The sequence below is a fragment of the Harpia harpyja genome, chromosome 2 (genome assembly GCF_026419915.1).
Source record: "Harpia harpyja isolate bHarHar1 chromosome 2, bHarHar1 primary haplotype, whole genome shotgun sequence".
NCBI lineage: Eukaryota > Metazoa > Chordata > Aves > Accipitriformes > Accipitridae > Harpia > Harpia harpyja.
The window spans coordinates 29,574,396-29,581,501 of NC_068941.1; the positions used below are offsets into that span (position 1 = coordinate 29,574,396).

General features: G+C 43.6%; 1 protein-coding gene across 2 annotated transcripts in view; it reads right to left on the reverse strand.

Annotated features, from left to right (window-relative positions):
- Positions 1-7,040, reverse strand: part of LOC128135310 (transmembrane protease serine 11E-like) — a 51,086-nt gene extending 44,046 nt beyond the window's left edge. For both annotated transcript variants that reach the window (XM_052774126.1, XM_052774140.1), the window contains exon 1: positions 6,153-7,040. The gene's annotated coding sequence lies outside the window, so the exon portion shown is untranslated. The remainder of the gene's footprint in view (positions 1-6,152) is intronic.
- Between the last annotated feature and the right edge of the window lie 66 nt (positions 7,041-7,106).

Below are 7,106 nucleotides of genomic sequence, written 5' to 3' on the forward strand. Positions count from 1 at the left end.
ACAACACACAGAGTCACAGCCTTTACAGCTCCTTTGGTGCTGGAATGAGAGGTTAAGAACAGGGCAACCTGACTTTCATGAGAACAAATCATAGGAAAAACTATATCCATCACAGAAACAAAAGCCACCACAAACACAAATGGCTACTACCAGCTAATCTACTGATAGTGATGCACGCTGCAGCCATCCGCAATCAAATACAGTAAGCCACTTTTTAAATGAGCACAGCCTTTGTAATTTGAACCAAGACATTTATTCACAACCAAGAGTCTGACCATAAAGACTACAGATGCACAGAGGGAACAATATTGGGAGCAAAGGAATTTCCTGTCACAGTAGAACGTGCATATATGTCTCAACTTGACCATTATCCACATGCTTATATGTGCAGAATGAGACAGTAACTCCTTATGCAATTGCTAATGTCTGTTTGCATACTGCCCCTTTTTTATGAACAACATAACATGTGGTCCCATTCTGCTGGGTTCATGTTTTTGGGGACAAGAGATGGATACATTCATAACCTCTACCCAAAACCCACAGACATGCATGCTAAACAAACATTTCTACAATTATGAGGTGGATTGAATTTTTTCTTAGCTGCTTCCTGCCCTTCAGTTCCCCTCAGATATTGCTTCTAATAGTCTAAACCTCTGAGAAGCTGCTACTTTGAACCTGTTTTCTTAAAGAAAGACCATTAACACAGGCAGTGCCTGCCAACAAACTCAACAGGCTCTGAAATTTTAAGAACTTGAAGGGGGGGCGGAGGGGGAGTAGGGTAGGAAAAGAGGCTACTGCCCCTCCTGAGAGAAAGACATTTATGCTCACACCTTGTTAGACACCAGAAACTCTGCCAAAGGCAGATGGGTAACTGGGTTTTGCTTTGGTTAGGCTTTCCAAAGAACTACTTATTAACAGAAAACCCCCTGCAAACTCACCAAACACAAGCTTCCTTCTTTCTCTAAAGATGGCTTCCCAGCAACACTATCCCAATGATTATATTCAGTCTTTAATCAACCCTGAACAGCTCTCTGCAGCCAGAAACTAAGCAGGAGATGTTCAGAACTGTCATGCTGAAGGCCTCGCTGTACTAGGCTCCAACAGTAAGAGCTGGAAAAGGTGACCTTTACGGTCTGGTACCTAAGCAGCACGCGGTGCTGCCTCTCTTGCAATTCTTGTTTGAAAGTCTGTACCATCAGAAAGGAAAACCCTCCATATTTCTTCCTCAGACAGGACAGAATGGAGAAAAAATACGCTGGCATGAGACAGGGAAACCTGACGTGTTCTCTCCATTATGTTACTGGAAGCTATCTGTCCATCATACACAGCTTTAAACTATGGTGCTGCCAATGGGTGTGAATACTTACTGTGCGCAGAGCACTAGACGCTATTTTTGTGACCAGAAAAATGCCTTGGTTCGCATCACGGTGCAATTCATCTATTTCAGGATAAGTTAAGGTAGGGCTATCTAGCTAATAATAGGGTCTATCATAGTACCATGTAGACACCTAGTCTTGTCAAGCCTGTTCTTTAAACCCCTGCCTAATTGGGCTAGACAGTTTGTACCACACAGTGATTGTTCATACACTTCCAGTGAGATGACAACTAAGAAGAGAGCTGTACTTTTCAGCAACTATAAATCACAGCAGATAGAGGTGAGTGAGTAGAGAATACCAAATACATTCCTCACCCCTCCAGTGCAGCATTGCATGTAAGCTGAGCTCCTAGTATAGGGCTCATGGGCAATAAAGAGCTAACTGTAACACGATTCAGCAAGGAGCATAAGGCCATGCTCAACTTCAAGTATCTGGTTAGGACCTCGTGGCTTCCATAAGGCTCAGGCAGGAGCTCTCATAGTTCTGTAAATGCCCAGCTGAACTCAGGCCAAGCAAATGCAAATGTCAAAAACAGCTCTGAGAAATATATCTCAGGGATGACCTTAACTGCAACCTTGCACCCTCTCTTGTTTACCAGGAAAACAGATACAGCACAAGGAGCAAAAATTTACCACTTAAAATAGCACCCAGAACAAATCCTGCCATCTCCAGACAAGGTCTAGCTAGGCCAAGCAGCGCTTTCATGCCAGTGATCTAGAGTGGACCCTGTATTTCCTTGCCTCTAGCCATAACCACTGCAGACCACTTTCCTGGGGCAAAGAAAATAAAATAGTTCACGTTGGCCTGGGATCAAAACACGCATCAAACGCAAGATGCTGCCACCTCCTGACTCAGTCGGGGACTGACCTAGAAAACCCCCAAAGCTGTACCGAATTGCAGCTGGAGTGCTTCTAAACACTACTCACTGCTACCAAAAGGGGTCAGTCGCCTTTCCTGTGTTCATCCTGCCTCTCGAAAACCCATTTCAACTCACGTTCTGGAAAGTTATCCAGGAAAGAAAAATGAAACTGTTTTCTTTCAGATTAGCAATTTAAATCAGGTCAGTGATGACCATGAGAACTGGGGGCAGCACAACTGAAAGCAAGGGACAGGACAGATAGAAGAGAGGTCACCACATCCTGCAGCAGCAATACCCTGACTGCCTCAGCTGTATCATCTAACCCTACCTTAGGGGATTTGAAAAGGCAAGTGATGGAAAACGGTCTACTCTGTAAAGTGGAAGTGCTCAAACAAGGGAAAATTGCAGCAATGATTGTGAAATGCAGATTCTTCAGGTCTCTCCGCAAAACCAGAATCAATGGGACCACCCAGCAAACTCAGCTTTGTCCTAACTCGCTTGTCACTGAAGTTACTATTCAGCTCTCCAGGGTCAGTCTGTCTCACAACAAGCACTTCCAAAAGCATTTCTCAGGTTTTATTTATTTATTCAGAAAAACCTCACCCCCCTTGAAACCCAGTGCAAACAAATAGATACCACCCTTAATGCTATCACCATGAGAATCATATTACCTAAGGGGAGAAGGGGGAGGAAGAAGCCTGAGGGAAAGAAAACAGGCAGCGAACACAAACAGGAACAACGATGGGAAAATGCAGCCAAACCCGTATCTTCTGGGAGACAGTGGAAAAACTTGTTGGCTTCCAAGAACTTAAGTTTCCCCCCCTTTTTTTCTCCCTCCTCCATCTTATTAACTTACTAATTAAAAATATATTTTTGAGTAATACCTATAGGGAGTTTCCTGTTTACACAGCAGTAACTCCGTGAGCCAATAAACTCAGCAGCCTGAAGTACATGGCCTTGACACACACTCAGTCCAGAATACAGTAATTACCTTGTAAACAGGAAGCACGCTAGGCACAGGAACAAAAGGCACGCAGAAGTTATACTTCTGCACTAGCACCTCCTGCAGCTTACTTAAGGGGCAAATCAGAAAGTAAATCAAATACAAATAACACTTGATGGCTATCTACACCAACAAGTGTTTGCCAGCACTCTCTGTAGCTTTCTTCAAAAATCACAATTATTTTTTTAAACTGTAAACATCTTCCATGGGCTGATGTAGCCAAAATACTTTCAGGCATCACAGGGTAGCTTTAGAAAGTTTAGAAAGGCTTTTAGGCATAAGCAGATTACAGCAAGATAGAGGAAATCTTTGTTATAACTTACACCTTACTGTTACAGGATTGTAAGCAGGTGACAAGGGTTATTGTGCATACGTTCTGAGAGGTATTAGACTTTATGGGAATCATGCACATGGTAACACCAGCCGAAGGTATGGGTGTATCAGTAGTGACTTACATACCAGGATGCAGCTACATGAATGGCTCCCTGCTGGCTTGCATCATGAAAGCCTGCCTTTTGAGAAGACCAGGAGCAGTAACGAGTCTTATCCTCTGTCCTGGTTTCAGCTGGGACAGAGTTAATTGTCTTCCTAGTAGCTGGTATAGTGCCATGTTTTGGGTTCAGTATGAGAAGAATGTTGATAACACACAGATGTTTTCAGTTGTTGCCAAGTAATGTTTAGACTAAGTCAAGGATTCTTCAGGTTCTCATGCCCAGCCAGCAAGAAGGCTGGAGGGGCACAAGGAGTTGGCAGAGGACACGGCCAGGACAGCTGACCCAAACTGGCCAACGGGGTATTCCATACCATGTGATGTCATGCCCAGTATATAAACTGGGGAGAGTTGGCCTGGGGGGGAAAATCACTGCTCAGGAACTAACTGGCCATTGGTCAGCAAGTGGTGAGCAATTGTATTGTGTATCACTTGTTTTGTATATTCCAATCCTTTTATTATTATCATTTTAGTATTGTTATTATTGTCATTATTATTTTCTTCCTTTCCCTTCTATTAAACTGTTCTTATCTCAACCCATGAGTTTTACTTTTTTTTTTTCCCCAATTCTCTCCCCCATCCCACTGGGAGGCGGGGGGGAGTGAGTGAGCAGCTGCATGGTGCTTAGTTACCGGCTGGGGTTAAACCACAACATCCTCCGATGTGGAAAACAAATTCTGAATCAGTGGATTTTGCATTTTAATGTAACTTAGATAAGCTAACCTATTTCACAAAAGCGAGATCCCCACCTCATCTTGGTTCTCCACAGTTCCAAGTTATACAGGCTGCAACAGGCCTACAAAGAAATAATTTTCAAAAGTATACCTCTTGAGCAGTCAGCAACCATCCCCACTCAGTCTCTTGATAGACAGCAGAAGGCCTGGACATAAATGCAGGGCCAAATCTTGTCTCTAACGCAAGATACAATTATTCTCAGTCACCCTAGTCACTCCCCAACAGTGGCCCATCTCTAATATGCAGTCTTCAGAGAATGCCTATCAGCAGTCACTTGCACAAAACACATGGACAAATGGGCTACCACCAGGATGTTATAAAGACCATTTTAAAGGGAGAACTTTCAAGCAGCTGTTGTAACCTGGTTCTGAAAGGCATTCTGCAGACACCAAGGGAATTCTTCAACATTCCTTTTAAAACAGGTTTGGGCAAAGCAATTATGTGTCTCTTAAAATAAAAGTATATCTATCAAATCTCTGCCACAGCAAGAACTAAAAGGAAGTCACTACAAAGGTTAGCACCCTTTCCCCCTCCCCTCCTTTCCCTTGGGATTTGTTATATTGTAATCTATGTGGGAAGCCACAGCTACCAGCTGCTTTGCTGCACTAAGGAGTCTCTCTCACCCTGTAATTCTTGAACAAGAGGCCATCAGTAACAGAAGAATAGTTGAGGTTGGAAGGGACCTCTGGAGATGGTTTAGTCTATCTAGACTCACTACACCCTTAAGAACAGCATCAACAGCTATCCTCACTTGCAGACTTCCCCCCCCTCAAAAAAACCCAACCATACTAGAGCAAAGGTGCTAGACTCACGCTACCAATTTGTGCCACATGAAAGGCATGAAACCCACCAAAAAGACCACACTTGGCTTTAAAGCACAGCCTTCTCCAAAGCTGTCTTGGTGCACCTGCAGATTCAAAGAGAAGTACAGAAACCAACATAAACTGCAGCTCCGTTTAAGTGCCCTTCCATTTAACTCATGTTAATGACACCATCTAGTGGATTACACGCAGATAGACAATTTTTTTTTGATCAGTAACAAAACACCCAGTAAAGTAACACCACAGGGTAATTTCTAGTAAAATTAGAGAATGCAGGCATTGCTTATAACTAACGCATGCTAAGTAAACTTCTTGTGTGCATGCCCGTTGCTGAAAGGTCACTCCACAAACAGCTTACCCAATTGATGTGACAGGAACACAAGACACAAGAATCGCTTCAGTCTTTGACTACAGAATCAAGAGGTTAAGTGCCAGTAAAACTACTAGTGTCAAGTCCTGCATATTTAACAAAATAAAACTCCAGAGAATGGATAAAGACTCGTAGGATGAGCAAATGTTGAATCAGTTGTAGCACTACAGCAATAATAACCTTCAATCAGATCAAGAAGCCAATACAAAGTTGAAGAACAGGTATCTTTATTTCTTTCTATAAGCTTCACAATCACCTTGTCATTTTCACCTCTTCACATAATTCCAACTTCTATCGTCTCTCTGCAGAAATATTTCAGTTCTTGAAGGGATGCTTTTATCTCTTTTCAGGCTTTGCTTTCACAGTTTTGAAGCGAGATGCACAATACCAACCCGAGTTATAAAGTGCCTTTTGCAGTCCAGCCTTCATCACTGGAAAAGAAAAGTGCTTCCTCAAGCTAACCAGCAACTACTGTGCTGACCAGACATTTTTACTAACCTGCCCACTCTGTGAGTGCAGGCACACACACTGAATATCATGAGCGAAGAAGCATCCTGGTACGGCATTGTTCTGGAGGGAGGAATTCGAGGCATTGAGTTGACTGGCTGCACCCATCAGGCTACTCTAGCCTTATCTGCAGCCTTAAAACAAAAATCATCATTTAGTCTACAGCATTAATCACCTTGCTACATATCTACACCAGTTAAAAAGAAAAAAAAAAAAGGCAGGTAGAGCTTTTGTAACAGTAGCATGCCAGCTGACAGTATTTAAAATACCACAGTGGACAAAACAAGCTCTTAACTTGATAATTGCAGGTTACACACAGCCCTAATAAACTACTGAAGGCCACTCAAGTGGCCAGGCCTCTTCACAAGCTGCCTGAAAGGATAACTATGATGAGGTGATTAAGTTTTCATCTAGGTTATGGTAGGAAAGCAGCATGCCCTAATCCCGAATTTCTTTAAATATAATTTGGATCGATAAAGCACACTTGTTTCATATTTGAACAGATACATTACAAAACCAGCTGAACATCACCAAGAAGAAAAAAAAAAAAACCCAAAACCATTTTGCTTGAGAAAAAACCAAAAACAAAACAGCCAAAGGAAACCTGGGGAACAGCAATACCTAACACTGGCAAAGGCCATGGTTACTTTACCCCACTCAAGACCCAAGGCAAAGCTCCAAAACCTCACAGAGCTGTCACAACAGCGCAGAAACACCGAGAGATGCGGCCTTCCCCTCAGCTTCCCTCGCTTTGAGAGGGCAGAAACCTCCTTCCTTCCCTGCAGCTCTCAGGGCCGCGGTCTAAAACGAGCCCGCCGCGCAGTAACACCGGACACCATCCACCTACACCGCCAACAGACAAAAATGGAGGCCGAGGCCGAGACCCCGCCGCCGCCACCCGCCGCCTCCTCCTCCTCCTCAGCGCCCGCCAACTCAGGGGCGACA